Raw genomic sequence first — 26181 nt, forward strand, 5'->3', positions numbered from 1 at the left:
CATTGTAGAAGAGATGCAATAGGAAGAAGATGAAAGGTGGCTTACGTCCGTACCATCGTCAGGCCATTTGAGGTGGCGGGGACTGCAATGGCCATCCACCGATTGGCTGGGACTCCTGGGCGGGTCTTCTCTAGTCCATCCAATTTTCGGCATAGGATGTCACAGCCTTCTTTGCATACCCTTATTTAACCCACACAAAGATGCCAACGGCAGGCGTGACATAATTTTTTGACGCATTATAAAGGATTAGGAAAAAGATAAAGAGCAGCTTACGGCCATACCTCTCTGGTTCCGCCCGATCTCGTCTGATCTCGGAAGCTAAGCAGAGCAGGGCCTGGTTAGTACCTGGATGGAAGACCGCCTGGGAATCCCAGGTGCCGTAAGCTTTTTCACTTCTCTCTGGAAGCCGCCGAGCGCCGCAGATTGTACACCTACAAATTACAAAAAGTATATCACATTGTCGAAGAGATGCATGTTTAGTGTTGTTTTAACGTTGGATATATAAGGAACTTAGACAATATAATCAAAAATGATTCCGTTTCATGGTTGCTAAATTAGTGTTGATCCACATTTAACAATTGGCATACTTTTGTTTGTAATTTAGCCGTTGAAATACAGGTGCTAACCCAACATGTTAGAATTGCCAGTGAAGAAAAGTAAAGTTACCTTCAGGTTTTAGGAACCTCTCTTGCCAATCCTAAGAACTGCTTCAATTTTAGAAAAAGAAACTCTTCTGATTATCTTTGACACGTTTTAAAGGATTAGGAAAAAGGTAAAAAGCAGCTTACGGCCATACCTCTCTGGTTCCGCCCGATCTCGTCTGATCTCGGAAGCTAAGCAGAGCAGGGCCTGGTTAGTACCTGGATGGAAGACCGCCTGGGAATCCCAGGTGCCGTAAGCTTTTTCACTTCTCTCTCCGAAAGCCGCCCAGCGCCGCAGATTGTACACCTACACAATTGTAAAAAGCATTTCACATTGTAGAAGAGATGCAATAGGAAGAAGATGAAAGGTGGCTTACGTCCATACCATCGTCAGGCCATTTGAGGTGGCGGGGACTGCAATGGCCATCCACCGATTGGCTGGGACTCCTGGGCGGGTCTTCTCTAGTCCATCCAATTTTCGGCTTAGGATGTCACAGCCTTCTTTGCATACCCTTATTTAACCCACACAAAGATGCCAACGGCAGGCGTGACATAATTTTTTGACGCATTATAAAGGATTAGGAAAAAGATAAAGAGCAGCTTACGGCCATACCTCTCTGGTTCCGCCCGATCTCGTCTGATCTCGGAAGCTAAGCAGAGCAGGGCCTGGTTAGTACCTGGATGGAAGACCGCCTGGGAATCCCAGGTGCCGTAAGCTTTTTCACTTCTCTCTCCGAAAGCCGCCCAGCGCCGCAGATTGTACACCTACACAATTGTAAAAAGCATTTCACATTGTAGAAGAGATGCAATAGGAAGAAGATGAAAGGTGGCTTACGTCCATACCATCGTCAGGCCATTTGAGGTGGCGGGGACTGCAATGGCCATCCACCGATTGGCTGGGACTCCTGGGCGGGTCTTCTCTAGTCCATCCAATTTTCGGCATAGGATGTCACAGCCTTCTTTGCATACCCTTATTTAACCCACACAAAGATGCCAACGGCAGGCGTGACATAATTTTTTGACGCATTATAAAGGATTAGGAAAAAGATAAAGAGCAGCTTACGGCCATACCTCTCTGGTTCCGCCCGATCTCGTCTGATCTCGGAAGCTAAGCAGAGCAGGGCCTGGTTAGTACCTGGATGGAAGACCGCCTGGGAATCCCAGGTGCCGTAAGCTTTTTCACTTCTCTCTGGAAGCCGCCGAGCGCCGCAGATTGTACACCTACAAATTACAAAAAGTATATCACATTGTCGAAGAGATGCATGTTTAGTGTTGTTTTAACGTTGGATATATAAGGAACTTAGACAGTATCATCAAAATTGATTCCGTTTTATGGTTGCTAAATTAGTGTTGATCAACATTTAACAATTGGCATACTTTTGTTTGTAATTTAGCCGTTCAAATACAGGTGCTAACCCAACATGTTAGAATTGCCAGTGAAGAAAAGTAAAGTTACCTTCAGGTTTTAGGAACCTCTCTTGCCAATCCTAAGAACTGCTTCAATTTTAGAAAAACAAACTCTTCTGATTATCTTTGACACGTTTTAAAGGATTAGGAAAAAGATAAAAAGCAGCTTACGGCCATACCTCTCTGGTTCCGCCCGATCTCGTCTGATCTCGGAAGCTAAGCAGAGCAGGGCCTGGTTAGTACCTGGATGGAAGACCGCCTGGGAATCCCAGGTGCCGTAAGCTTTTTCACTTCTCTCTCCGAAAGCCGCCCAGCGCCGCAGATTGTACACCTACACAATTGTAAAAAGCATTTCACATTGTAGAAGAGATGCAATAGGAAGAAGATGAAAGGTGGCTTACGTCCGTACCATCGTCAGGCCATTTGAGGTGGCGGGGACTGCAATGGCCATCCACCGATTGGCTGGGACTCCTGGGCGGGTCTTCTCTAGTCCATCCAATTTTCGGCATAGGATGTCACAGCCTTCTTTGCATACCCTTATTTAACCCACACAAAGATGCCAACGGCAGGCGTGACATAATTTTTTGACGCATTATAAAGGATTAGGAAAAAGATAAAGAGCAGCTTACGGCCATACCTCTCTGGTTCCGCCCGATCTCGTCTGATCTCGGAAGCTAAGCAGAGCAGGGCCTGGTTAGTACCTGGATGGAAGACCGCCTGGGAATCCCAGGTGCCGTAAGCTTTTTCACTTCTCTCTGGAAGCCGCCGAGCGCCGCAGATTGTACACCTACAAATTACAAAAAGTATATCACATTGTCGAAGAGATGCATGTTTAGTGTTGTTTTAACGTTGGATATATAAGGAACTTAGACAATATCATCAAAAATGATTCCGTTTCATGGTTGCTAAATTAGTGTTGATCAACATTTAACAATTGGCATACTTTTGTTTGTAATTTAGCCGTTCAAATACAGGTGCTAACCCAACATGTTAGAATTGCCAGTGAAGAAAAGTAAAGTTACCTTCAGGTTTTAGGAACCTCTCTTGCCAATCCTAAGAACTGCTTCAATTTTAGAAAAACAAACTCTTCTGATTATCTTTGACACGTTTTAAAGGATTAGGAAAAAGATAAAAAGCAGCTTACGGCCATACCTCTCTGGTTCCGCCCGATCTCGTCTGATCTCGGAAGCTAAGCAGAGCAGGGCCTGGTTAGTACCTGGATGGAAGACCGCCTGGGAATCCCAGGTGCCGTAAGCTTTTTCACTTCTCTCTCTGAAAGCCGCCCAGCTCCGTAGATTGTACACCTACACAATTGTAAAAAAAAATGTCACATTGTAGAAGAGATGCAATAGGAAGAAGATGAAAGGTGGCTTACGTCCATACCATCGTCAGGCCATTTGAGGTGGCGGGGACTGCAATGGCCATTCACTGATTGGCTGGGACCCCTGGGCGGGTCTTCTCTAGTCCATCCAATTTTCGGCATGGGATGTCACAGCCTTCTTTGCATACCCTTATTTAACCCACACAAAGATGCCAACGGCAGGCGTGTCATAATTCATTGACGCATTATAAAGGATTAGGAAAAAGATAAAAAGCAGCTTACGGCCATACCTCTCTGGTTCCGCCCGATCTCGTCTGATCTCGGAAGCTAAGCAGTGCAGGGCCTGGTTAGTACCTGGATGGAAGACCGCCTGGGAATCCCAGGTGCCGTAAGCTTTTTCACTTCTCTCTCCGAAAGCCGCCCAGCGCCGCAGATTGTACACCTACAAATTACAAAAAGAATATCACATTGTTGAAGAGATGCATGTTTAGTGTTGTTTTAACGTTGGATATGAAAGGAAATTAGACAATATTATCCAAAATGATTCCGTTTCATGATTGCTAAATTAGTGTTGATCAACATTTACGATTGGCATACTATTGTTTGTAATTTAGCCGTTGAAATACAGGTGCTAACCCAACATGTTAGAATTGCCAGTGAAGAAAAGTAAAGTTACCTTCAGGCTTTAGGAACCTCTCTTGCCAATGCTAAGAACTGCTTCAATTTTAGAAAAAGAAACTTCTGATTATCTTTGACACGTTTTAAAGGATTAGGAAAAAGATGAAAAGCAGCTTACGGCCATACCTCTCTGGTTCCGCCCGATCTCGTCTGATCTCGGAAGCTAAGCAGAGCAGGGCCTGGTTAGTACCTGGATGGAAGACCGCCTGGGAATCCCAGGTGCCGTAAGCTTTTTCACTTCTCTCTCTGAAAGCCGCCCAGCGCCGTAGATTGTACACCTACACAATTGTAAAAAAAATGTCACATTGTAGAAGAGATGCAATAGGAAGAAGATCAAAGGTGGCTTACGTCCATACCATCGTCAGGCCATTTGAGGTGGCGGGGACTGCAATGGCCATTCACCGATTGGCTGGGACCCCTGGGCGGGTCTTCTCTAGTCCATCCAATTTTCGGCATGGGATGTCACAGCCTTCTTTGCATACCCTTATTTAACCCACACAAAGATGCCAACGGCAGGCGTGTCATAATTCATTGACGCATTATAAAGGATTAGGAAAAAGATAAAAAGCAGCTTACGGCCATACCTCTCTGGTTCCGCCCGATCTCGTCTGATCTCGGAAGCTAAGCAGTGCAGGGCCTGGTTAGTACCTGGATGGAAGACCGCCTGGGAATCCCAGGTGCCGTAAGCTTTTTCACTTCTCTCTCCGAAAGCCGCCGAGCGCCGCAGATTGTACACCTACAAATTACAAAAAGAATATCACATTGTTGAAGAGATGCATGTTTAGTGTTGTTTTAACGTTGGATATGAAAGGAAATTAGACAATATTATCCAAAATGATTCCGTTTCATGATTGCTAAATTAGTGTTGATCAACATTTACGATTGGCATACTATTGTTTGTAATTTAGCCGTTGAAATACAGGTGCTAACCCAACATGTTAGAATTGCCAGTGAAGAAAAGTAAAGTTACCTTCAGGCTTTAGGAACCTCTCTTGCCAATGCTAAGAACTGCTTCAATTTTAGAAAAAGAAACTTCTGATTATCTTTGACACGTTTTAAAGGATTAGGAAAAAGATGAAAAGCAGCTTACGGCCATACCTCTCTGGTTCCGCCCGATCTCGTCTGATCTCGGAAGCTAAGCAGAGCAGGGCCTGGTTAGTACCTGGATGGAAGACCGCCTGGGAATCCCAGGTGCCGTAAGCTTTTTCACTTCTCTCTCTGAAAGCCGCCCAGCTCCGTAGATTGTACACCTACACAATTGTAAAAAAAAATGTCACATTGTAGAAGAGATGCAATAGGAAGAAGATGAAAGGTGGCTTACGTCCATACCATCGTCAGGCCATTTGAGGTGGCGGGGACTGCAATGGCCATTCACCGATTGGCTGGGACCCCTGGGCGGGTCTTCTCTAGTCCATCCAATTTTCGGCATGGGATGTCACAGCCTTCTTTGCATACCCTTATTTAACCCACACAAAGATGCCAACGGCAGGCGTGTCATAATTCATTGACGCATTATAAAGGATTAGGAAAAAGATAAAAAGCAGCTTACGGCCATACCTCTCTGGTTCCGCCCGATCTCGTCTGATCTCGGAAGCTAAGCAGTGCAGGGCCTGGTTAGTACCTGGATGGAAGACCGCCTGGGAATCCCAGGTGCCGTAAGCTTTTTCACTTCTCTCTCCGAAAGCCGCCCAGCGCCGCAGATTGTACACCTACAAATTACAAAAAGAATATCACATTGTTGAAGAGATGCATGTTTAGTGTTGTTTTAACGTTGGATATGAAAGGAAATTAGACAATATTATCCAAAATGATTCCGTTTCATGATTGCTAAATTAGTGTTGATCAACATTTACGATTGGCATACTATTGTTTGTAATTTAGCCGTTGAAATACAGGTGCTAACCCAACATGTTAGAATTGCCAGTGAAGAAAAGTAAAGTTACCTTCAGGCTTTAGGAACCTCTCTTGCCAATGCTAAGAACTGCTTCAATTTTAGAAAAAGAAACTTCTGATTATCTTTGACACGTTTTAAAGGATTAGGAAAAAGATGAAAAGCAGCTTACGGCCATACCTCTCTGGTTCCGCCCGATCTCGTCTGATCTCGGAAGCTAAGCAGAGCAGGGCCTGGTTAGTACCTGGATGGAAGACCGCCTGGGAATCCCAGGTGCCGTAAGCTTTTTCACTTCTCTCTCTGAAAGCCGCCCAGCGCCGTAAATTGTACACCTGCACAATTGTAAAAAAAAATTCACATTGTAGAAGAGATGCAATAGGAAGAAGATGAAAGGTGGCTTACGTCCATACTATCGTCAGGCCATTTGAGGTGGCGGGGACTGCAATGGCCATTCACCGATTGGCTGGGACCCCTGGGCGGGTCTTCTCTAGTCCATCCAATTTTCGGCATGGGATGTCACAGCCTTCTTTGCATACCCTTATTTAACCCACACAAAGATGCCAACGGCAGGCGTGTCATAATTCATTGACGCATTATAAAGGATTAGGAAAAAGATAAAAAGCAGCTTACGGCCATACCTCTCTGGTTCCGCCCGATCTCGTCTGATCTCGGAAGCTAAGCAGAGCAGGGCCTGGTTAGTACCTGGATGGAAGACCGCCTGGGAATCCTAGGTGCCGTAAGCTTTTTCACTTCTCTCTCCGAAAGCCGCCGAGCGCCGCAGATTGTACACCTACAAATTACAAAAAGAATATCACATTGTTGAAGAGATGCATGTTTAGTGTTGTTTTAACGTTGGATATGAAAGGAAATTAGACAATATTATCCAAAATGATTCCGTTTCATGATTGCTAAATTAGTGTTGATCAACATTTACGATTGGCATACTATTGTTTGTAATTTAGCCGTTGAAATACAGGTGCTAACCCAACATGTTAGAATTGCCAGTGAAGAAAAGTAAAGTTACCTTCAGGCTTTAGGAACCTCTCTTGCCAATGCTAAGAACTGCTTCAATTTTAGAAAAAGAAACTTCTGATTATCTTTGACACGTTTTAAAGGATTAGGAAAAAGATGAAAAGCAGCTTACGGCCATACCTCTCTGGTTCCGCCCGATCTCGTCTGATCTCGGAAGCTAAGCAGAGCAGGGCCTGGTTAGTACCTGGATGGAAGACCGCCTGGGAATCCCAGGTGCCGTAAGCTTTTTCACTTCTCTCTCTGAAAGCCGCCCAGCGCCGCAGATTGTACACCTACAAATTACAAAAAGAATATCACATTGTTGAAGAGATGCATGTTTAGTGTTGTTTTAACGTTGGATATGAAAGGAAATTAGACAATATTATCCAAAATGATTCCGTTTCATGATTGCTAAATTAGTGTTGATCAACATTTACGATTGGCATACTATTGTTTGTAATTTAGCCGTTGAAATACAGGTGCTAACCCAACATGTTAGAATTGCCAGTGAAGAAAAGTAAAGTTACCTTCAGGCTTTAGGAACCTCTCTTGCCAATGCTAAGAACTGCTTCAATTTTAGAAAAAGAAACTTCTGATTATCTTTGACACGTTTTAAAGGATTAGGAAAAAGATGAAAAGCAGCTTACGGCCATACCTCTCTGGTTCCGCCCGATCTCGTCTGATCTCGGAAGCTAAGCAGAGCAGGGCCTGGTTAGTACCTGGATGGAAGACCGCCTGGGAATCCCAGGTGCCGTAAGCTTTTTCACTTCTCTCTCTGAAAGCCGCCCAGCGCCGTAAATTGTACACCTGCACAATTGTAAAAAAAAATTCACATTGTAGAAGAGATGCAATAGGAAGAAGATGAAAGGTGGCTTACGTCCATACTATCGTCAGGCCATTTGAGGTGGCGGGGACTGCAATGGCCATTCACCGATTGGCTGGGACCCCTGGGCGGGTCTTCTCTAGTCCATCCAATTTTCGGCATGGGATGTCACAGCCTTCTTTGCATACCCTTATTTAACCCACACAAAGATGCCAACGGCAGGCGTGTCATAATTCATTGACGCATTATAAAGGATTAGGAAAAAGATAAAAAGCAGCTTACGGCCATACCTCTCTGGTTCCGCCCGATCTCGTCTGATCTCGGAAGCTAAGCAGAGCAGGGCCTGGTTAGTACCTGGATGGAAGACCGCCTGGGAATCCTAGGTGCCGTAAGCTTTTTCACTTCTCTCTCCGAAAGCCGCCGAGCGCCGCAGATTGTACACCTACAAATTACAAAAAGAATATCACATTGTTGAAGAGATGCATGTTTAGTGTTGTTTTAACGTTGGATATGAAAGGAAATTAGACAATATTATCCAAAATGATTCCGTTTCATGATTGCTAAATTAGTGTTGATCAACATTTACGATTGGCATACTATTGTTTGTAATTTAGCCGTTGAAATACAGGTGCTAACCCAACATGTTAGAATTGCCAGTGAAGAAAAGTAAAGTTACCTTCAGGCTTTAGGAACCTCTCTTGCCAATGCTAAGAACTGCTTCAATTTTAGAAAAAGAAACTTCTGATTATCTTTGACACGTTTTAAAGGATTAGGAAAAAGATGAAAAGCAGCTTACGGCCATACCTCTCTGGTTCCGCCCGATCTCGTCTGATCTCGGAAGCTAAGCAGAGCAGGGCCTGGTTAGTACCTGGATGGAAGACCGCCTGGGAATCCCAGGTGCCGTAAGCTTTTTCACTTCTCTCTCTGAAAGCCGCCCAGCGCCGTAAATTGTACACCTGCACAATTGTAAAAAAAAATTCACATTGTAGAAGAGATGCAATAGGAAGAAGATGAAAGGTGGCTTACGTCCATACTATCGTCAGGCCATTTGAGGTGGCGGGGACTGCAATGGCCATTCACCGATTGGCTGGGACCCCTGGGCGGGTCTTCTCTAGTCCATCCAATTTTCGGCATGGGATGTCACAGCCTTCTTTGCATACCCTTATTTAACCCACACAAAGATGCCAACGGCAGGCGTGTCATAATTCATTGACGCATTATAAAGGATTAGGAAAAAGATAAAAAGCAGCTTACGGCCATACCTCTCTGGTTCCGCCCGATCTCGTCTGATCTCGGAAGCTAAGCAGAGCAGGGCCTGGTTAGTACCTGGATGGAAGACCGCCTGGGAATCCCAGGTGCCGTAAGCTTTTTCACTTCTCTCTCTGAAAGCCGCCCAGCTCCGTAGATTGTACACCTACACAATTGTAAAAAAAAATGTCACATTGTAGAAGAGATGCAATAGGAAGAAGATGAAAGGTGGCTTACGTCCATACCATCGTCAGGCCATTTGAGGTGGCGGGGACTGCAATGGCCATTCACCGATTGGCTGGGACCCCTGGGCGGGTCTTCTCTAGTCCATCCAATTTTCGGCATGGGATGTCACAGCCTTCTTTGCATACCCTTATTTAACCCACACAAAGATGCCAACGGCAGGCGTGTCATAATTCATTGACGCATTATAAAGGATTAGGAAAAAGATAAAAAGCAGCTTACGGCCATACCTCTCTGGTTCCGCCCGATCTCGTCTGATCTCGGAAGCTAAGCAGTGCAGGGCCTGGTTAGTACCTGGATGGAAGACCGCCTGGGAATCCCAGGTGCCGTAAGCTTTTTCACTTCTCTCTCCGAAAGCCGCCCAGCGCCGCAGATTGTACACCTACACAATTGTAAAAAAAATGTCACATTGTAGAAGAGATGCAATAGGAAGAAGATCAAAGGTGGCTTACGTCCATACCATCGTCAGGCCATTTGAGGTGGCGGGGACTGCAATGGCCATTCACCGATTGGCTGGGACCCCTGGGCGGGTCTTCTCTAGTCCATCCAATTTTCGGCATGGGATGTCACAGCCTTCTTTGCATACCCTTATTTAACCCACACAAAGATGCCAACGGCAGGCGTGTCATAATTCATTGACGCATTATAAAGGATTAGGAAAAAGATAAAAAGCAGCTTACGGCCATACCTCTCTGGTTCCGCCCGATCTCGTCTGATCTCGGAAGCTAAGCAGTGCAGGGCCTGGTTAGTACCTGGATGGAAGACCGCCTGGGAATCCCAGGTGCCGTAAGCTTTTTCACTTCTCTCTCCGAAAGCCGCCGAGCGCCGCAGATTGTACACCTACAAATTACAAAAAGAATATCACATTGTTGAAGAGATGCATGTTTAGTGTTGTTTTAACGTTGGATATGAAAGGAAATTAGACAATATTATCCAAAATGATTCCGTTTCATGATTGCTAAATTAGTGTTGATCAACATTTACGATTGGCATACTATTGTTTGTAATTTAGCCGTTGAAATACAGGTGCTAACCCAACATGTTAGAATTGCCAGTGAAGAAAAGTAAAGTTACCTTCAGGCTTTAGGAACCTCTCTTGCCAATGCTAAGAACTGCTTCAATTTTAGAAAAAGAAACTTCTGATTATCTTTGACACGTTTTAAAGGATTAGGAAAAAGATGAAAAGCAGCTTACGGCCATACCTCTCTGGTTCCGCCCGATCTCGTCTGATCTCGGAAGCTAAGCAGAGCAGGGCCTGGTTAGTACCTGGATGGAAGACCGCCTGGGAATCCCAGGTGCCGTAAGCTTTTTCACTTCTCTCTCTGAAAGCCGCCCAGCTCCGTAGATTGTACACCTACACAATTGTAAAAAAAAATGTCACATTGTAGAAGAGATGCAATAGGAAGAAGATGAAAGGTGGCTTACGTCCATACCATCGTCAGGCCATTTGAGGTGGCGGGGACTGCAATGGCCATTCACCGATTGGCTGGGACCCCTGGGCGGGTCTTCTCTAGTCCATCCAATTTTCGGCATGGGATGTCACAGCCTTCTTTGCATACCCTTATTTAACCCACACAAAGATGCCAACGGCAGGCGTGTCATAATTCATTGACGCATTATAAAGGATTAGGAAAAAGATAAAAAGCAGCTTACGGCCATACCTCTCTGGTTCCGCCCGATCTCGTCTGATCTCGGAAGCTAAGCAGTGCAGGGCCTGGTTAGTACCTGGATGGAAGACCGCCTGGGAATCCCAGGTGCCGTAAGCTTTTTCACTTCTCTCTCCGAAAGCCGCCCAGCGCCGCAGATTGTACACCTACAAATTACAAAAAGAATATCACATTGTTGAAGAGATGCATGTTTAGTGTTGTTTTAACGTTGGATATGAAAGGAAATTAGACAATATTATCCAAAATGATTCCGTTTCATGATTGCTAAATTAGTGTTGATCAACATTTACGATTGGCATACTATTGTTTGTAATTTAGCCGTTGAAATACAGGTGCTAACCCAACATGTTAGAATTGCCAGTGAAGAAAAGTAAAGTTACCTTCAGGCTTTAGGAACCTCTCTTGCCAATGCTAAGAACTGCTTCAATTTTAGAAAAAGAAACTTCTGATTATCTTTGACACGTTTTAAAGGATTAGGAAAAAGATGAAAAGCAGCTTACGGCCATACCTCTCTGGTTCCGCCCGATCTCGTCTGATCTCGGAAGCTAAGCAGAGCAGGGCCTGGTTAGTACCTGGATGGAAGACCGCCTGGGAATCCCAGGTGCCGTAAGCTTTTTCACTTCTCTCTCTGAAAGCCGCCCAGCGCCGTAAATTGTACACCTGCACAATTGTAAAAAAAAATTCACATTGTAGAAGAGATGCAATAGGAAGAAGATGAAAGGTGGCTTACGTCCATACTATCGTCAGGCCATTTGAGGTGGCGGGGACTGCAATGGCCATTCACCGATTGGCTGGGACCCCTGGGCGGGTCTTCTCTAGTCCATCCAATTTTCGGCATGGGATGTCACAGCCTTCTTTGCATACCCTTATTTAACCCACACAAAGATGCCAACGGCAGGCGTGTCATAATTCATTGACGCATTATAAAGGATTAGGAAAAAGATAAAAAGCAGCTTACGGCCATACCTCTCTGGTTCCGCCCGATCTCGTCTGATCTCGGAAGCTAAGCAGAGCAGGGCCTGGTTAGTACCTGGATGGAAGACCGCCTGGGAATCCTAGGTGCCGTAAGCTTTTTCACTTCTCTCTCCGAAAGCCGCCGAGCGCCGCAGATTGTACACCTACAAATTACAAAAAGAATATCACATTGTTGAAGAGATGCATGTTTAGTGTTGTTTTAACGTTGGATATGAAAGGAAATTAGACAATATTATCCAAAATGATTCCGTTTCATGATTGCTAAATTAGTGTTGATCAACATTTACGATTGGCATACTATTGTTTGTAATTTAGCCGTTGAAATACAGGTGCTAACCCAACATGTTAGAATTGCCAGTGAAGAAAAGTAAAGTTACCTTCAGGCTTTAGGAACCTCTCTTGCCAATGCTAAGAACTGCTTCAATTTTAGAAAAAGAAACTTCTGATTATCTTTGACACGTTTTAAAGGATTAGGAAAAAGATGAAAAGCAGCTTACGGCCATACCTCTCTGGTTCCGCCCGATCTCGTCTGATCTCGGAAGCTAAGCAGAGCAGGGCCTGGTTAGTACCTGGATGGAAGACCGCCTGGGAATCCCAGGTGCCGTAAGCTTTTTCACTTCTCTCTCTGAAAGCCGCCCAGCGCCGCAGATTGTACACCTACAAATTACAAAAAGAATATCACATTGTTGAAGAGATGCATGTTTAGTGTTGTTTTAACGTTGGATATGAAAGGAAATTAGACAATATTATCCAAAATGATTCCGTTTCATGATTGCTAAATTAGTGTTGATCAACATTTACGATTGGCATACTATTGTTTGTAATTTAGCCGTTGAAATACAGGTGCTAACCCAACATGTTAGAATTGCCAGTGAAGAAAAGTAAAGTTACCTTCAGGCTTTAGGAACCTCTCTTGCCAATGCTAAGAACTGCTTCAATTTTAGAAAAAGAAACTTCTGATTATCTTTGACACGTTTTAAAGGATTAGGAAAAAGATGAAAAGCAGCTTACGGCCATACCTCTCTGGTTCCGCCCGATCTCGTCTGATCTCGGAAGCTAAGCAGAGCAGGGCCTGGTTAGTACCTGGATGGAAGACCGCCTGGGAATCCCAGGTGCCGTAAGCTTTTTCACTTCTCTCTCTGAAAGCCGCCCAGCGCCGTAGATTGTACACCTACACAATTGTAAAAAAAATGTCACATTGTAGAAGAGATGCAATAGGAAGAAGATGAAAGGTGGCTTACGTCCATACCATCGTCAGGCCATTTGAGGTGGCGGGGACTGCAATGGCCATTCACCGATTGGCTGGGACCCCTGGGCGGGTCTTCTCTAGTCCATCCAATTTTCGGCATGGGATGTCACAGCCTTCTTTGCATACCCTTATTTAACCCACACAAAGATGCCAACGGCAGGCGTGTCATAATTCATTGACGCATTATAAAGGATTAGGAAAAAGATAAAAAGCAGCTTACGGCCATACCTCTCTGGTTCCGCCCGATCTCGTCTGATCTCGGAAGCTAAGCAGAGCAGGGCCTGGTTAGTACCTGGATGGAAGACCGCCTGGGAATCCCAGGTGCCGTAAGCTTTTTCACTTCTCTCTCCGAAAGCCGCCGAGCGCCGCAGATTGTACACCTACAAATTACAAAAAGAATATCACATTGTTGAAGAGATGCATGTTTAGTGTTGTTTTAACGTTGGATATGAAAGGAAATTAGACAATATTATCCAAAATGATTCCGTTTCATGATTGCTAAATTAGTGTTGATCAACATTTACGATTGGCATACTATTGTTTGTAATTTAGCCGTTGAAATACAGGTGCTAACCCAACATGTTAGAATTGCCAGTGAAGAAAAGTAAAGTTACCTTCAGGCTTTAGGAACCTCTCTTGCCAATGCTAAGAACTGCTTCAATTTTAGAAAAAGAAACTTCTGATTATCTTTGACACGTTTTAAAGGATTAGGAAAAAGATGAAAAGCAGCTTACGGCCATACCTCTCTGGTTCCGCCCGATCTCGTCTGATCTCGGAAGCTAAGCAGAGCAGGGCCTGGTTAGTACCTGGATGGAAGACCGCCTGGGAATCCCAGGTGCCGTAAGCTTTTTCACTTCTCTCTCTGAAAGCCGCCCAGCTCCGTAGATTGTACACCTACACAATTGTAAAAAAAAATGTCACATTGTAGAAGAGATGCAATAGGAAGAAGATGAAAGGTGGCTTACGTCCATACCATCGTCAGGCCATTTGAGGTGGCGGGGACTGCAATGGCCATTCACCGATTGGCTGGGACCCCTGGGCGGGTCTTCTCTAGTCCATCCAATTTTCGGCATGGGATGTCACAGCCTTCTTTGCATACCCTTATTTAACCCACACAAAGATGCCAACGGCAGGCGTGTCATAATTCATTGACGCATTATAAAGGATTAGGAAAAAGATAAAAAGCAGCTTACGGCCATACCTCTCTGGTTCCGCCCGATCTCGTCTGATCTCGGAAGCTAAGCAGTGCAGGGCCTGGTTAGTACCTGGATGGAAGACCGCCTGGGAATCCCAGGTGCCGTAAGCTTTTTCACTTCTCTCTCCGAAAGCCGCCCAGCGCCGCAGATTGTACACCTACAAATTACAAAAAGAATATCACATTGTTGAAGAGATGCATGTTTAGTGTTGTTTTAACGTTGGATATGAAAGGAAATTAGACAATATTATCCAAAATGATTCCGTTTCATGATTGCTAAATTAGTGTTGATCAACATTTACGATTGGCATACTATTGTTTGTAATTTAGCCGTTGAAATACAGGTGCTAACCCAACATGTTAGAATTGCCAGTGAAGAAAAGTAAAGTTACCTTCAGGCTTTAGGAACCTCTCTTGCCAATGCTAAGAACTGCTTCAATTTTAGAAAAAGAAACTTCTGATTATCTTTGACACGTTTTAAAGGATTAGGAAAAAGATGAAAAGCAGCTTACGGCCATACCTCTCTGGTTCCGCCCGATCTCGTCTGATCTCGGAAGCTAAGCAGAGCAGGGCCTGGTTAGTACCTGGATGGAAGACCGCCTGGGAATCCCAGGTGCCGTAAGCTTTTTCACTTCTCTCTCTGAAAGCCGCCCAGCGCCGTAAATTGTACACCTGCACAATTGTAAAAAAAAATTCACATTGTAGAAGAGATGCAATAGGAAGAAGATGAAAGGTGGCTTACGTCCATACTATCGTCAGGCCATTTGAGGTGGCGGGGACTGCAATGGCCATTCACCGATTGGCTGGGACCCCTGGGCGGGTCTTCTCTAGTCCATCCAATTTTCGGCATGGGATGTCACAGCCTTCTTTGCATACCCTTATTTAACCCACACAAAGATGCCAACGGCAGGCGTGTCATAATTCATTGACGCATTATAAAGGATTAGGAAAAAGATAAAAAGCAGCTTACGGCCATACCTCTCTGGTTCCGCCCGATCTCGTCTGATCTCGGAAGCTAAGCAGAGCAGGGCCTGGTTAGTACCTGGATGGAAGACCGCCTGGGAATCCTAGGTGCCGTAAGCTTTTTCACTTCTCTCTCCGAAAGCCGCCGAGCGCCGCAGATTGTACACCTACAAATTACAAAAAGAATATCACATTGTTGAAGAGATGCATGTTTAGTGTTGTTTTAACGTTGGATATGAAAGGAAATTAGACAATATTATCCAAAATGATTCCGTTTCATGATTGCTAAATTAGTGTTGATCAACATTTACGATTGGCATACTATTGTTTGTAATTTAGCCGTTGAAATACAGGTGCTAACCCAACATGTTAGAATTGCCAGTGAAGAAAAGTAAAGTTACCTTCAGGCTTTAGGAACCTCTCTTGCCAATGCTAAGAACTGCTTCAATTTTAGAAAAAGAAACTTCTGATTATCTTTGACACGTTTTAAAGGATTAGGAAAAAGATGAAAAGCAGCTTACGGCCATACCTCTCTGGTTCCGCCCGATCTCGTCTGATCTCGGAAGCTAAGCAGAGCAGGGCCTGGTTAGTACCTGGATGGAAGACCGCCTGGGAATCCCAGGTGCCGTAAGCTTTTTCACTTCTCTCTCTGAAAGCCGCCCAGCGCCGCAGATTGTACACCTACAAATTACAAAAAGAATATCACATTGTTGAAGAGATGCATGTTTAGTGTTGTTTTAACGTTGGATATGAAAGGAAATTAGACAATATTATCCAAAATGATTCCGTTTCATGATTGCTAAATTAGTGTTGATCAACATTTACGATTGGCATACTATTGTTTGTAATTTAGCCGTTGAAATACAGGTGCTAACCCAACATGTTAGAATTGCCAGTGAAGAAAAGTAAAGTTACCTTCAGGCTTTAGGAACCTCTCTTGCCAATGCTAAGAACTGCTTCAATTTTAGAAAAAGAAACTTCTGATTATCTTTGACACGTTTTAAAGGATTAGGAAAAAGATGAAAAGCAGCTTACGGCCATACCTCTCTGGTTCCGCCCGATCTCGTCTGATCTCGGAAGCTAAGCAGAGCAGGGCCTGGTTAGTACCTGGATGGAAGACCGCCTGGGAATCCCAGGTGCCGTAAGCTTTTTCACTTCTCTCTCTGAAAGCCGCCCAGCGCCGTAAATTGTACACCTGCACAATTGTAAAAAAAAATTCACATTGTAGAAGAGATGCAATAGGAAGAAGATGAAAGGTGGCTTACGTCCATACTATCGTCAGGCCATTTGAGGTGGCGGGGACTGCAATGGCCATTCACCGATTGGCTGGGACCCCTGGGCGGGTCTTCTCTAGTCCATCCAATTTTCGGCATGGGATGTCACAGCCTTCTTTGCATACCCTTATTTAACCCACACAAAGATGCCAACGGCAGGCGTGTCATAATTCATTGACGCATTATAAAGGATTAGGAAAAAGATAAAAAGCAGCTTACGGCCATACCTCTCTGGTTCCGCCCGATCTCGTCTGATCTCGGAAGCTAAGCAGAGCAGGGCCTGGTTAGTACCTGGATGGAAGACCGCCTGGGAATCCTAGGTGCCGTAAGCTTTTTCACTTCTCTCTCCGAAAGCCGCCGAGCGCCGCAGATTGTACACCTACAAATTACAAAAAGAATATCACATTGTTGAAGAGATGCATGTTTAGTGTTGTTTTAACGTTGGATATGAAAGGAAATTAGACAATATTATCCAAAATGATTCCGTTTCATGATTGCTAAATTAGTGTTGATCAACATTTACGATTGGCATACTATTGTTTGTAATTTAGCCGTTGATATACAGGTGCTAACCCAACATGTTAGAATTGCCAGTGAAGAAAAGTAAAGTTACCTTCAGGCTTTAGGAACCTCTCTTGCCAATGCTAAGAACTGCTTCAATTTTAGAAAAAGAAACTTCTGATTATCTTTGACACGTTTTAAAGGATTAGGAAAAAGATGAAAAGCAGCTTACGGCCATACCTCTCTGGTTCCGCCCGATCTCGTCTGATCTCGGAAGCTAAGCAGAGCAGGGCCTGGTTAGTACCTGGATGGAAGACCGCCTGGGAATCCCAGGTGCCGTAAGCTTTTTCACTTCTCTCTCTGAAAGCCGCCCAGCGCCGTAAATTGTACACCTGCACAATTGTAAAAAAAAATTCACATTGTAGAAGAGATGCAATAGGAAGAAGATGAAAGGTGGCTTACGTCCATACTATCGTCAGGCCATTTGAGGTGGCGGGGACTGCAATGGCCATTCACCGATTGGCTGGGACCCCTGGGCGGGTCTTCTCTAGTCCATCCAATTTTCGGCATGGGATGTCACAGCCTTCTTTGCATACCCTTATTTAACCCACACAAAGATGCCAACGGCAGGCGTGTCATAATTCATTGACGCATTATAAAGGATTAGGAAAAAGATAAAAAGCAGCTTACGGCCATACCTCTCTGGTTCCGCCCGATCTCGTCTGATCTCGGAAGCTAAGCAGAGCAGGGCCTGGTTAGTACCTGGATGGAAGACCGCCTGGGAATCCCAGGTGCCGTAAGCTTTTTCACTTCTCTCTCTGAAAGCCGCCCAGCTCCGTAGATTGTACACCTACACAATTGTAAAAAAAAATGTCACATTGTAGAAGAGATGCAATAGGAAGAAGATGAAAGGTGGCTTACGTCCATACCATCGTCAGGCCATTTGAGGTGGCGGGGACTGCAATGGCCATTCACCGATTGGCTGGGACCCCTGGGCGGGTCTTCTCTAGTCCATCCAATTTTCGGCATGGGATGTCACAGCCTTCTTTGCATACCCTTATTTAACCCACACAAAGATGCCAACGGCAGGCGTGTCATAATTCATTGACGCATTATAAAGGATTAGGAAAAAGATAAAAAGCAGCTTACGGCCATACCTCTCTGGTTCCGCCCGATCTCGTCTGATCTCGGAAGCTAAGCAGTGCAGGGCCTGGTTAGTACCTGGATGGAAGACCGCCTGGGAATCCCAGGTGCCGTAAGCTTTTTCACTTCTCTCTCCGAAAGCCGCCCAGCGCCGCAGATTGTACACCTACAAATTACAAAAAGAATATCACATTGTTGAAGAGATGCATGTTTAGTGTTGTTTTAACGTTGGATATGAAAGGAAATTAGACAATATTATCCAAAATGATTCCGTTTCATGATTGCTAAATTAGTGTTGATCAACATTTACGATTGGCATACTATTGTTTGTAATTTAGCCGTTGAAATACAGGTGCTAACCCAACATGTTAGAATTGCCAGTGAAGAAAAGTAAAGTTACCTTCAGGCTTTAGGAACCTCTCTTGCCAATGCTAAGAACTGCTTCAATTTTAGAAAAAGAAACTTCTGATTATCTTTGACACGTTTTAAAGGATTAGGAAAAAGATGAAAAGCAGCTTACGGCCATACCTCTCTGGTTCCGCCCGATCTCGTCTGATCTCGGAAGCTAAGCAGAGCAGGGCCTGGTTAGTACCTGGATGGAAGACCGCCTGGGAATCCCAGGTGCCGTAAGCTTTTTCACTTCTCTCTCTGAAAGCCGCCCAGCGCCGTAAATTGTACACCTGCACAATTGTAAAAAAAAATTCACATTGTAGAAGAGATGCAATAGGAAGAAGATGAAAGGTGGCTTACGTCCATACTATCGTCAGGCCATTTGAGGTGGCGGGGACTGCAATGGCCATTCACCGATTGGCTGGGACCCCTGGGCGGGTCTTCTCTAGTCCATCCAATTTTCGGCATGGGATGTCACAGCCTTCTTTGCATACCCTTATTTAACCCACACAAAGATGCCAACGGCAGGCGTGTCATAATTCATTGACGCATTATAAAGGATTAGGAAAAAGATAAAAAGCAGCTTACGGCCATACCTCTCTGGTTCCGCCCGATCTCGTCTGATCTCGGAAGCTAAGCAGAGCAGGGCCTGGTTAGTACCTGGATGGAAGACCGCCTGGGAATCCCAGGTGCCGTAAGCTTTTTCACTTCTCTCTCTGAAAGCCGCCCAGCTCCGTAGATTGTACACCTACACAATTGTAAAAAAAAATGTCACATTGTAGAAGAGATGCAATAGGAAGAAGATGAAAGGTGGCTTACGTCCATACCATCGTCAGGCCATTTGAGGTGGCGGGGACTGCAATGGCCATTCACCGATTGGCTGGGACCCCTGGGCGGGTCTTCTCTAGTCCATCCAATTTTCGGCATGGGATGTCACAGCCTTCTTTGCATACCCTTATTTAACCCACACAAAGATGCCAACGGCAGGCGTGTCATAATTCATTGACGCATTATAAAGGATTAGGAAAAAGATAAAAAGCAGCTTACGGCCATACCTCTCTGGTTCCGCCCGATCTCGTCTGATCTCGGAAGCTAAGCAGTGCAGGGCCTGGTTAGTACCTGGATGGAAGACCGCCTGGGAATCCTAGGTGCCGTAAGCTTTTTCACTTCTCTCTCCGAAAGCCGCCGAGCGCCGCAGATTGTACACCTACAAATTACAAAAAGAATATCACATTGTTGAAGAGATGCATGTTTAGTGTTGTTTTAACGTTGGATATGAAAGGAAATTAGACAATATTATCCAAAATGATTCCGTTTCATGATTGCTAAATTAGTGTTGATCAACATTTACGATTGGCATACTATTGTTTGTAATTTAGCCGTTGAAATACAGGTGCTAACCCAACATGTTAGAATTGCCAGTGAAGAAAAGTAAAGTTACCTTCAGGCTTTAGGAACCTCTCTTGCCAATGCTAAGAACTGCTTCAATTTTAGAAAAAGAAACTTCTGATTATCTTTGACACGTTTTAAAGGATTAGGAAAAAGATGAAAAGCAGCTTACGGCCATACCTCTCTGGTTCCGCCCGATCTCGTCTGATCTCGGAAGCTAAGCAGAGCAGGGCCTGGTTAGTACCTGGATGGAAGACCGCCTGGGAATCCCAGGTGCCGTAAGCTTTTTCACTTCTCTCTCTGAAAGCCGCCCAGCTCCGTAGATTGTACACCTACACAATTGTAAAAAAAAATGTCACATTGTAGAAGAGATGCAATAGGAAGAAGATGAAAGGTGGCTTACGTCCATACCATCGTCAGGCCATTTGAGGTGGCGGGGACTGCAATGGCCATTCACCGATTGGCTGGGACCCCTGGGCGGGTCTTCTCTAGTCCATCCAATTTTCGGCATGGGATGTCACAGCCTTCTTTGCATACCCTTATTTAACCCACACAAAGATGCCAACGGCAGGCGTGTCATAATTCATTGACGCATTATAAAGGATTAGGAAAAAGATAAAAAGCAGCTTACGGCCATACCTCTCTGGTTCCGCCCGATCTCGTCTGATCTCGGAAGCTAAGCAGTGCAGGGCCTGGTTAGTACATGGATGGAAGACCGCCTGGGAATCCCAGGTGCCGTAAGCTTTTTCACTTCTCTCTCCGAAAGCCGCCCAGCGCCGCAGATTGTACACCTACAAATTACAAAAAGAATATCACATTGTTGAAGAGATGCATGTTTAGTGTTGTTTTAACGTTGGATATGAAAGGAAATTAGACAATATTATCCAAAATGATTCCGTTTCATGATTGCTAAATTAGTGTTGATCAACATTTACGATTGGCATACTATTGTTTGTAATTTAGCCGTTGAAATACAGGTGCTAACCCAACATGTTAGAATTGCCAGTGAAGAAAAGTAAAGTTACCTTCAGGCTTTAGGAACCTCTCTTGCCAATGCTAAGAACTGCTTCAATTTTAGAAAAAGAAACTTCTGATTATCTTTGACACGTTTTAAAGGATTAGGAAAAAGATGAAAAGCAGCTTACGGCCATACCTCTCTGGTTCCGCCCGATCTCGTCTGATCTCGGAAGCTAAGCAGAGCAGGGCCTGGTTAGTACCTGGATGGAAGACCGCCTGGGAATCCCAGGTGCCGTAAGCTTTTTCACTTCTCTCTCTGAAAGCCGCCCAGCGCCGTAAATTGTACACCTGCACAATTGTAAAAAAAAATTCACATTGTAGAAGAGATGCAATAGGAAGAAGATGAAAGGTGGCTTACGTCCATACTATCGTCAGGCCATTTGAGGTGGCGGGGACTGCAATGGCCATTCACCGATTGGCTGGGACCCCTGGGCGGGTCTTCTCTAGTCCATCCAATTTTCGGCATGGGATGTCACAGCCTTCTTTGCATACCCTTATTTAACCCACACAAAGATGCCAACGGCAGGCGTGTCATAATTCATTGACGCATTATAAAGGATTAGGAAAAAGATAAAAAGCAGCTTACGGCCATACCTCTCTGGTTCCGCCCGATCTCGTCTGATCTCGGAAGCTAAGCAGAGCAGGGCCTGGTTAGTACCTGGATGGAAGACCGCCTGGGAATCCTAGGTGCCGTACGCTTTTTCACTTCTCTCTCCGAAAGCCGCCGAGCGCCGCAGATTGTACACCTACAAATTACAAAAAGAATATCACATTGTTGAAGAGATGCATGTTTAGTGTTGTTTTAACGTTGGATATGAAAGGAAATTAGACAATATTATCCAAAATGATTCCGTTTCATGATTGCTAAATTAGTGTTGATCAACATTTACGATTGGCATACTATTGTTTGTAATTTAGCCGTTGAAATACAGGTGCTAACCCAACATGTTAGAATTGCCAGTGAAGAAAAGTAAAGTTACCTTCAGGCTTTAGGAACCTCTCTTGCCAATGCTAAGAACTGCTTCAATTTTAGAAAAAGAAACTTCTGATTATCTTTGACACGTTTTAAAGGATTAGGAAAAAGATGAAAAGCAGCTTACGGCCATACCTCTCTGGTTCCGCCCGATCTCGTCTGATCTCGGAAGCTAAGCAGAGCAGGGCCTGGTTAGTACCTGGATGGAAGACCGCCTGGGAATCCCAGGTGCCGTAAGCTTTTTCACTTCTCTCTCTGAAAGCCGCCCAGCGCCGTAGCTTGTACACCTACACAATTGTAAAAAGTTGATCACATTGTAGAAGAGATGCAATAGGAAGAAGATGAAAGGTGGCTTACGTCCATACCATCGTCAGGCCATTTGAGGTGGCGGGGACTGCAATGGCCATCCACCGATTGGCTGGGACTCCTGGGCGGGTCTTCTCTAGTCCATCCAATTTTCGCCATAGGATGTCACAGCCTTCTTTGCATACCCTTATTTAACCCACACAAAGATGCCAACGGCAGGCGTGACATAATTTTTTGACGCATTATAAAGGATTAGGAAAAAGATAAAAAGCAGCTTACGGCCATACCTCTCTGGTTCCGCCCGATCTCGTCTGATCTCGGAAGCTAAGCAGAGCAGGGCCTGGTTAGTACCTGGATGGAAGACCGCCTGGGAATCCCAGGTGCCGTAAGCTTTTTCACTTCTCTCTGAAAGCTGCAGAGCGCCGCAGATTGTACACCTACAAATTACAAAAAGTATATCACATTGTTGAAGAGATGCATGTTTATTGTTGTTTTAACGTTGGATATGAAAGGCATTTAGACAATATTATCAAACATGATTCCGTTTCATGGTTGCTAAATTAGTGTTGATCAACATTTAACAATTGGCATACTTTTGTTTGTAATTTAGCCGTTGAAATACAGGTGCTAACCAAACATGTTAGATTTACCAGTGAAGAAAAGTAAAGTTCCCTTTAGGTTTTAGGAACCTCTCTTGCCAATGCTAAGAACTGCTTCAATTTTAGAAAAAGAAACTTCTGATTATCTTTGACACGTTTTAAAGGATTAGGAAAAAGATGAAAAGCAGCTTACGGCCATACCTCTCTGGTTCCGCCCGATCTCGTCTGATCTCGGAAGCTAAGCAGAGCAGGGCCTGGTTAGTACCTGGATGGAAGACCGCCTGGGAATCCCAGGTGCCGTAAGCTTTTTCACTTCTCTCTCTGAAAGCCGCCCAGCGCCGTAGCTTGTACACCTACACAATTGTAAAAAGTTGATCACATTGTAGAAGAGATGCAATAGGAAGAAGATGAAAGGTGGCTTACGTCCATACCATCGTCAGGCCATTTGAGGTGGCGGGGACTGCAATGGCCATCCACCGATTGGCTGGGACTCCTGGGCGGGTCTTCTCTAGTCCATCCAATTTTCGCCATAGGATGTCACAGCCTTCTTTGCATACCCTTATTTAACCCACACAAAGATGCCAACGGCAGGCGTGACATAATTTTTTGACGCATTATAAAGGATTAGGAAAAAGATAAAAAGCAGCTTACGGCCATACCTCTCTGGTTCCGCCCGATCTCGTCTGATCTCGGAAGCTAAGCAGACCAGGGCCTGGTTAGTACCTGGATGGAAGACCGCCTGGGAATCCCAGGTGCCGTAAGCTTTTTCACTTCTCTCTGAAAGCTGCAGAGCGCCGCAGATTGTACACCTACAAATTACAAAAAGTATATCACATTGTTGAAGAGATGCATGTTTATTGTTGTTTTAACGTTGGATATGAAAGGCATTTAGACAATATTATCCAAAATGATTCCGTTTCATGATTGCTAAATTAGTGTTGATCAACATTTACGATTGGCATACTATTGTTTGTAATTTAGCCGTTGAAATACAGGTGCTAACCCAACATGTTAGAATTGCCAGTGAAGAAAAGTAAAGTTACCTTCAGGCTTTAGGAACCTCTCTTGCCAATGCTAAGAACTGCTTCAATTTTAGAAAAAGAAACTTCTGATTATCTTTGACACGTTTTAAAGGATTAGGAAAAAGATGAAAAGCAGCTTACGGCCATACCTCTCTGGTTCCGCCCGATCTCGTCTGATCTCGGAAGCTAAGCAGAGCAGGGCCTGGTTAGTACCTGGATGGAAGACCGCCTGGGAATCCCAGGTGCCGTAAGCTTTTTCACTTCTCTCTCTGAAAGCCGCCCAGCGCCGTAGCTTGTACACCTACACAATTGTAAAAAGTTGATCACATTGTAGAAGAGATGCAATAGGAAGAAGATGAAAGGTGGCTTACGTCCATACCATCGTCAGGCCATTTGAGGTGGCGGGGACTGCAATGGCCATCCACCGATTGGCTGGGACTCCTGGGCGGGTCTTCTCTAGTCCATCCAATTTTCGGCATGGGATGTCACAGCCTTCTTTGCATACCCTTATTTAACCCACACAAAGATGCCAACGGCAGGCGTGTCATAATTCATTGACGCATTATAAAGGATTAGGAAAAAGATAAAAAGCAGCTTACGGCCATACCTCTCTGGTTCCGCCCGATCTCGTCTGATCTCGGAAGCTAAGCAGAGCAGGGCCTGGTTAGTACCTGGATGGAAGACCGCCTGGGAATCCTAGGTGCCGTAAGCTTTTTCACTTCTCTCTCCGAAAGCCGCCGAGCGCCGCAGATTGTACACCTACAAATTACAAAAAGAATATCACATTGTTGAAGAGATGCATGTTTAGTGTTGTTTTAACGTTGGATATGAAAGGAAATTAGACAATATTATCCAAAATGATTCCGTTTCATGATTGCTAAATTAGTGTTGATCAACATTTACGATTGGCATACTATTGTTTGTAATTTAGCCGTTGAAATACAGGTGCTAACCCAACATGTTAGAATTGCCAGTGAAGAAAAGTAAAGTTACCTTCAGGCTTTAGGAACCTCTCTTGCCAATGCTAAGAACTGCTTCAATTTTAGAAAAAGAAACTTCTGATTATCTTTGACACGTTTTAAAGGATTAGGAAAAAGATGAAAAGCAGCTTACGGCCATACCTCTCTGGTTCCGCCCGATCTCGTCTGATCTCGGAAGCTAAGCAGAGCAGGGCCTGGTTAGTACCTGGATGGAAGACCGCCTGGGAATCCCAGGTGCCGTAAGCTTTTTCACTTCTCTCTCTGAAAGCCGCCCAGCGCCGCAGATTGTACACCTACAAATTACAAAAAGAATATCACATTGTTGAAGAGATGCATGTTTAGTGTTGTTTTAACGTTGGATATGAAAGGAAATTAGACAATATTATCCAAAATGATTCCGTTTCATGATTGCTAAATTAGTGTTGATCAACATTTACGATTGGCATACTATTGTTTGTAATTTAGCCGTTGAAATACAGGTGCTAACCCAACATGTTAGAATTGCCAGTGAAGAAAAGTAAAGTTACCTTCAGGCTTTAGGAACCTCTCTTGCCAATGCTAAGAACTGCTTCAATTTTAGAAAAAGAAACTTCTGATTATCTTTGACACGTTTTAAAGGATTAGGAAAAAGATGAAAAGCAGCTTACGGCCATACCTCTCTGGTTCCGCCCGATCTCGTCTGATCTCGGAAGCTAAGCAAAGCAGGGCCTGGTTAGTACCTGGATGGAAGACCGCCTGGGAATCCCAGGTGCCGTAAGCTTTTTCACTTCTCTCTCTGAAAGCCGCCCAGCGCCGTAAATTGTACACCTGCACAATTGTAAAAAAAAATTCACATTGTAGAAGAGATGCAATAGGAAGAAGATGAAAGGTGGCTTACGTCCATACTATCGTCAGGCCATTTGAGGTGGCGGGGACTGCAATGGCCATTCACCGATTGGCTGGGACCCCTGGGCGGGTCTTCTCTAGTCCATCCAATTTTCGGCATGGGATGTCACAGCCTTCTTTGCATACCCTTATTTAACCCACACAAAGATGCCAACGGCAGGCGTGTCATAATTCATTGACGCATTATAAAGGATTAGGAAAAAGATAAAAAGCAGCTTACGGCCATACCTCTCTGGTTCCGCCCGATCTCGTCTGATCTCGGAAGCTAAGCAGAGCAGGGCCTGGTTAGTACCTGGATGGAAGACCGCCTGGGAATCCTAGGTGCCGTAAGCTTTTTCACTTCTCTCTCCGAAAGCCGCCGAGCGCCGCAGATTGTACACCTACAAATTA

General features: G+C 44.6%; 54 non-coding genes across 54 annotated transcripts; all 54 read left to right on the forward strand.

Moving 5' to 3' along the window:
* Window positions 1–267: 267 nt before the first annotated feature.
* LOC134118333 (5S ribosomal RNA) lies at window positions 268–386 on the forward strand. Its single transcript, XR_009949891.1, has one exon. It is a non-coding gene; the product is annotated as a 5S ribosomal RNA (ribosomal RNA).
* A 396-nt stretch (window positions 387–782) lies between these two features.
* Window positions 783–901, forward strand: LOC134118335 (5S ribosomal RNA). Its single transcript, XR_009949893.1, has one exon. It is a non-coding gene; the product is annotated as a 5S ribosomal RNA (ribosomal RNA).
* Window positions 902–1240: 339 nt separating this feature from the next.
* On the forward strand, window positions 1241–1359 carry LOC134118336 (5S ribosomal RNA). Its single transcript, XR_009949894.1, has one exon. It is a non-coding gene; the product is annotated as a 5S ribosomal RNA (ribosomal RNA).
* A 339-nt stretch (window positions 1360–1698) lies between these two features.
* On the forward strand, window positions 1699–1817 carry LOC134118337 (5S ribosomal RNA). The gene has a single exon (XR_009949895.1). It is a non-coding gene; the product is annotated as a 5S ribosomal RNA (ribosomal RNA).
* A 396-nt stretch (window positions 1818–2213) lies between these two features.
* LOC134118338 (5S ribosomal RNA) lies at window positions 2214–2332 on the forward strand. Its single transcript, XR_009949896.1, has one exon. It is a non-coding gene; the product is annotated as a 5S ribosomal RNA (ribosomal RNA).
* A 339-nt stretch (window positions 2333–2671) lies between these two features.
* LOC134118339 (5S ribosomal RNA) lies at window positions 2672–2790 on the forward strand. Its single transcript, XR_009949897.1, has one exon. It is a non-coding gene; the product is annotated as a 5S ribosomal RNA (ribosomal RNA).
* A 396-nt stretch (window positions 2791–3186) lies between these two features.
* On the forward strand, window positions 3187–3305 carry LOC134118340 (5S ribosomal RNA). Its single transcript, XR_009949898.1, has one exon. It is a non-coding gene; the product is annotated as a 5S ribosomal RNA (ribosomal RNA).
* Window positions 3306–3645: 340 nt separating this feature from the next.
* On the forward strand, window positions 3646–3764 carry LOC134118666 (5S ribosomal RNA). Its single transcript, XR_009950227.1, has one exon. It is a non-coding gene; the product is annotated as a 5S ribosomal RNA (ribosomal RNA).
* A 395-nt stretch (window positions 3765–4159) lies between these two features.
* On the forward strand, window positions 4160–4278 carry LOC134118341 (5S ribosomal RNA). The gene has a single exon (XR_009949899.1). It is a non-coding gene; the product is annotated as a 5S ribosomal RNA (ribosomal RNA).
* A 339-nt stretch (window positions 4279–4617) lies between these two features.
* Window positions 4618–4736, forward strand: LOC134118667 (5S ribosomal RNA). Its single transcript, XR_009950228.1, has one exon. It is a non-coding gene; the product is annotated as a 5S ribosomal RNA (ribosomal RNA).
* Window positions 4737–5131: 395 nt separating this feature from the next.
* On the forward strand, window positions 5132–5250 carry LOC134118342 (5S ribosomal RNA). Its single transcript, XR_009949900.1, has one exon. It is a non-coding gene; the product is annotated as a 5S ribosomal RNA (ribosomal RNA).
* A 340-nt stretch (window positions 5251–5590) lies between these two features.
* Window positions 5591–5709, forward strand: LOC134118668 (5S ribosomal RNA). Its single transcript, XR_009950229.1, has one exon. It is a non-coding gene; the product is annotated as a 5S ribosomal RNA (ribosomal RNA).
* A 395-nt stretch (window positions 5710–6104) lies between these two features.
* Window positions 6105–6223, forward strand: LOC134118343 (5S ribosomal RNA). The gene has a single exon (XR_009949901.1). It is a non-coding gene; the product is annotated as a 5S ribosomal RNA (ribosomal RNA).
* A 339-nt stretch (window positions 6224–6562) lies between these two features.
* Window positions 6563–6681, forward strand: LOC134118729 (5S ribosomal RNA). Its single transcript, XR_009950290.1, has one exon. It is a non-coding gene; the product is annotated as a 5S ribosomal RNA (ribosomal RNA).
* A 395-nt stretch (window positions 6682–7076) lies between these two features.
* LOC134118344 (5S ribosomal RNA) lies at window positions 7077–7195 on the forward strand. The gene has a single exon (XR_009949902.1). It is a non-coding gene; the product is annotated as a 5S ribosomal RNA (ribosomal RNA).
* Window positions 7196–7590: 395 nt separating this feature from the next.
* LOC134118346 (5S ribosomal RNA) lies at window positions 7591–7709 on the forward strand. The gene has a single exon (XR_009949904.1). It is a non-coding gene; the product is annotated as a 5S ribosomal RNA (ribosomal RNA).
* A 339-nt stretch (window positions 7710–8048) lies between these two features.
* Window positions 8049–8167, forward strand: LOC134118731 (5S ribosomal RNA). The gene has a single exon (XR_009950292.1). It is a non-coding gene; the product is annotated as a 5S ribosomal RNA (ribosomal RNA).
* Window positions 8168–8562: 395 nt separating this feature from the next.
* On the forward strand, window positions 8563–8681 carry LOC134118347 (5S ribosomal RNA). Its single transcript, XR_009949905.1, has one exon. It is a non-coding gene; the product is annotated as a 5S ribosomal RNA (ribosomal RNA).
* A 339-nt stretch (window positions 8682–9020) lies between these two features.
* LOC134118348 (5S ribosomal RNA) lies at window positions 9021–9139 on the forward strand. The gene has a single exon (XR_009949906.1). It is a non-coding gene; the product is annotated as a 5S ribosomal RNA (ribosomal RNA).
* Window positions 9140–9479: 340 nt separating this feature from the next.
* On the forward strand, window positions 9480–9598 carry LOC134118669 (5S ribosomal RNA). Its single transcript, XR_009950230.1, has one exon. It is a non-coding gene; the product is annotated as a 5S ribosomal RNA (ribosomal RNA).
* Window positions 9599–9937: 339 nt separating this feature from the next.
* Window positions 9938–10056, forward strand: LOC134118670 (5S ribosomal RNA). Its single transcript, XR_009950231.1, has one exon. It is a non-coding gene; the product is annotated as a 5S ribosomal RNA (ribosomal RNA).
* A 395-nt stretch (window positions 10057–10451) lies between these two features.
* Window positions 10452–10570, forward strand: LOC134118349 (5S ribosomal RNA). The gene has a single exon (XR_009949907.1). It is a non-coding gene; the product is annotated as a 5S ribosomal RNA (ribosomal RNA).
* A 340-nt stretch (window positions 10571–10910) lies between these two features.
* LOC134118671 (5S ribosomal RNA) lies at window positions 10911–11029 on the forward strand. Its single transcript, XR_009950232.1, has one exon. It is a non-coding gene; the product is annotated as a 5S ribosomal RNA (ribosomal RNA).
* Window positions 11030–11424: 395 nt separating this feature from the next.
* Window positions 11425–11543, forward strand: LOC134118350 (5S ribosomal RNA). The gene has a single exon (XR_009949908.1). It is a non-coding gene; the product is annotated as a 5S ribosomal RNA (ribosomal RNA).
* Window positions 11544–11882: 339 nt separating this feature from the next.
* On the forward strand, window positions 11883–12001 carry LOC134118732 (5S ribosomal RNA). Its single transcript, XR_009950293.1, has one exon. It is a non-coding gene; the product is annotated as a 5S ribosomal RNA (ribosomal RNA).
* Window positions 12002–12396: 395 nt separating this feature from the next.
* LOC134118352 (5S ribosomal RNA) lies at window positions 12397–12515 on the forward strand. Its single transcript, XR_009949910.1, has one exon. It is a non-coding gene; the product is annotated as a 5S ribosomal RNA (ribosomal RNA).
* A 395-nt stretch (window positions 12516–12910) lies between these two features.
* Window positions 12911–13029, forward strand: LOC134118353 (5S ribosomal RNA). Its single transcript, XR_009949911.1, has one exon. It is a non-coding gene; the product is annotated as a 5S ribosomal RNA (ribosomal RNA).
* A 339-nt stretch (window positions 13030–13368) lies between these two features.
* Window positions 13369–13487, forward strand: LOC134118354 (5S ribosomal RNA). The gene has a single exon (XR_009949912.1). It is a non-coding gene; the product is annotated as a 5S ribosomal RNA (ribosomal RNA).
* Window positions 13488–13882: 395 nt separating this feature from the next.
* On the forward strand, window positions 13883–14001 carry LOC134118355 (5S ribosomal RNA). Its single transcript, XR_009949913.1, has one exon. It is a non-coding gene; the product is annotated as a 5S ribosomal RNA (ribosomal RNA).
* A 340-nt stretch (window positions 14002–14341) lies between these two features.
* Window positions 14342–14460, forward strand: LOC134118672 (5S ribosomal RNA). Its single transcript, XR_009950233.1, has one exon. It is a non-coding gene; the product is annotated as a 5S ribosomal RNA (ribosomal RNA).
* Window positions 14461–14855: 395 nt separating this feature from the next.
* LOC134118356 (5S ribosomal RNA) lies at window positions 14856–14974 on the forward strand. The gene has a single exon (XR_009949914.1). It is a non-coding gene; the product is annotated as a 5S ribosomal RNA (ribosomal RNA).
* A 339-nt stretch (window positions 14975–15313) lies between these two features.
* LOC134118733 (5S ribosomal RNA) lies at window positions 15314–15432 on the forward strand. Its single transcript, XR_009950294.1, has one exon. It is a non-coding gene; the product is annotated as a 5S ribosomal RNA (ribosomal RNA).
* Window positions 15433–15827: 395 nt separating this feature from the next.
* On the forward strand, window positions 15828–15946 carry LOC134118358 (5S ribosomal RNA). The gene has a single exon (XR_009949916.1). It is a non-coding gene; the product is annotated as a 5S ribosomal RNA (ribosomal RNA).
* A 395-nt stretch (window positions 15947–16341) lies between these two features.
* Window positions 16342–16460, forward strand: LOC134118359 (5S ribosomal RNA). Its single transcript, XR_009949917.1, has one exon. It is a non-coding gene; the product is annotated as a 5S ribosomal RNA (ribosomal RNA).
* A 339-nt stretch (window positions 16461–16799) lies between these two features.
* LOC134118734 (5S ribosomal RNA) lies at window positions 16800–16918 on the forward strand. The gene has a single exon (XR_009950295.1). It is a non-coding gene; the product is annotated as a 5S ribosomal RNA (ribosomal RNA).
* Window positions 16919–17313: 395 nt separating this feature from the next.
* On the forward strand, window positions 17314–17432 carry LOC134118360 (5S ribosomal RNA). The gene has a single exon (XR_009949918.1). It is a non-coding gene; the product is annotated as a 5S ribosomal RNA (ribosomal RNA).
* A 339-nt stretch (window positions 17433–17771) lies between these two features.
* Window positions 17772–17890, forward strand: LOC134118361 (5S ribosomal RNA). The gene has a single exon (XR_009949919.1). It is a non-coding gene; the product is annotated as a 5S ribosomal RNA (ribosomal RNA).
* A 340-nt stretch (window positions 17891–18230) lies between these two features.
* Window positions 18231–18349, forward strand: LOC134118673 (5S ribosomal RNA). The gene has a single exon (XR_009950234.1). It is a non-coding gene; the product is annotated as a 5S ribosomal RNA (ribosomal RNA).
* A 395-nt stretch (window positions 18350–18744) lies between these two features.
* LOC134118362 (5S ribosomal RNA) lies at window positions 18745–18863 on the forward strand. Its single transcript, XR_009949920.1, has one exon. It is a non-coding gene; the product is annotated as a 5S ribosomal RNA (ribosomal RNA).
* Window positions 18864–19202: 339 nt separating this feature from the next.
* On the forward strand, window positions 19203–19321 carry LOC134118363 (5S ribosomal RNA). Its single transcript, XR_009949921.1, has one exon. It is a non-coding gene; the product is annotated as a 5S ribosomal RNA (ribosomal RNA).
* Window positions 19322–19661: 340 nt separating this feature from the next.
* On the forward strand, window positions 19662–19780 carry LOC134119053 (5S ribosomal RNA). The gene has a single exon (XR_009950614.1). It is a non-coding gene; the product is annotated as a 5S ribosomal RNA (ribosomal RNA).
* Window positions 19781–20175: 395 nt separating this feature from the next.
* Window positions 20176–20294, forward strand: LOC134118364 (5S ribosomal RNA). The gene has a single exon (XR_009949922.1). It is a non-coding gene; the product is annotated as a 5S ribosomal RNA (ribosomal RNA).
* Window positions 20295–20634: 340 nt separating this feature from the next.
* Window positions 20635–20753, forward strand: LOC134119078 (5S ribosomal RNA). Its single transcript, XR_009950639.1, has one exon. It is a non-coding gene; the product is annotated as a 5S ribosomal RNA (ribosomal RNA).
* A 395-nt stretch (window positions 20754–21148) lies between these two features.
* On the forward strand, window positions 21149–21267 carry LOC134118365 (5S ribosomal RNA). Its single transcript, XR_009949923.1, has one exon. It is a non-coding gene; the product is annotated as a 5S ribosomal RNA (ribosomal RNA).
* A 339-nt stretch (window positions 21268–21606) lies between these two features.
* On the forward strand, window positions 21607–21725 carry LOC134119124 (5S ribosomal RNA). The gene has a single exon (XR_009950686.1). It is a non-coding gene; the product is annotated as a 5S ribosomal RNA (ribosomal RNA).
* Window positions 21726–22120: 395 nt separating this feature from the next.
* Window positions 22121–22239, forward strand: LOC134118366 (5S ribosomal RNA). The gene has a single exon (XR_009949924.1). It is a non-coding gene; the product is annotated as a 5S ribosomal RNA (ribosomal RNA).
* Window positions 22240–22578: 339 nt separating this feature from the next.
* LOC134118367 (5S ribosomal RNA) lies at window positions 22579–22697 on the forward strand. The gene has a single exon (XR_009949925.1). It is a non-coding gene; the product is annotated as a 5S ribosomal RNA (ribosomal RNA).
* A 394-nt stretch (window positions 22698–23091) lies between these two features.
* Window positions 23092–23210, forward strand: LOC134118369 (5S ribosomal RNA). The gene has a single exon (XR_009949927.1). It is a non-coding gene; the product is annotated as a 5S ribosomal RNA (ribosomal RNA).
* A 339-nt stretch (window positions 23211–23549) lies between these two features.
* Window positions 23550–23668, forward strand: LOC134118990 (5S ribosomal RNA). Its single transcript, XR_009950551.1, has one exon. It is a non-coding gene; the product is annotated as a 5S ribosomal RNA (ribosomal RNA).
* A 393-nt stretch (window positions 23669–24061) lies between these two features.
* LOC134118370 (5S ribosomal RNA) lies at window positions 24062–24180 on the forward strand. The gene has a single exon (XR_009949928.1). It is a non-coding gene; the product is annotated as a 5S ribosomal RNA (ribosomal RNA).
* Window positions 24181–24519: 339 nt separating this feature from the next.
* LOC134118735 (5S ribosomal RNA) lies at window positions 24520–24638 on the forward strand. Its single transcript, XR_009950296.1, has one exon. It is a non-coding gene; the product is annotated as a 5S ribosomal RNA (ribosomal RNA).
* A 395-nt stretch (window positions 24639–25033) lies between these two features.
* On the forward strand, window positions 25034–25152 carry LOC134118371 (5S ribosomal RNA). The gene has a single exon (XR_009949929.1). It is a non-coding gene; the product is annotated as a 5S ribosomal RNA (ribosomal RNA).
* Window positions 25153–25547: 395 nt separating this feature from the next.
* Window positions 25548–25666, forward strand: LOC134118851 (5S ribosomal RNA). The gene has a single exon (XR_009950412.1). It is a non-coding gene; the product is annotated as a 5S ribosomal RNA (ribosomal RNA).
* Window positions 25667–26005: 339 nt separating this feature from the next.
* Window positions 26006–26124, forward strand: LOC134118736 (5S ribosomal RNA). Its single transcript, XR_009950297.1, has one exon. It is a non-coding gene; the product is annotated as a 5S ribosomal RNA (ribosomal RNA).
* Window positions 26125–26181: the final 57 nt, after the last annotated feature.

This window comes from Pungitius pungitius, unplaced genomic scaffold, assembly GCF_949316345.1.
Source record: "Pungitius pungitius unplaced genomic scaffold, fPunPun2.1 scaffold_24, whole genome shotgun sequence".
NCBI classification, from domain to species: Eukaryota; Metazoa; Chordata; class Actinopteri; order Perciformes; family Gasterosteidae; genus Pungitius; species Pungitius pungitius.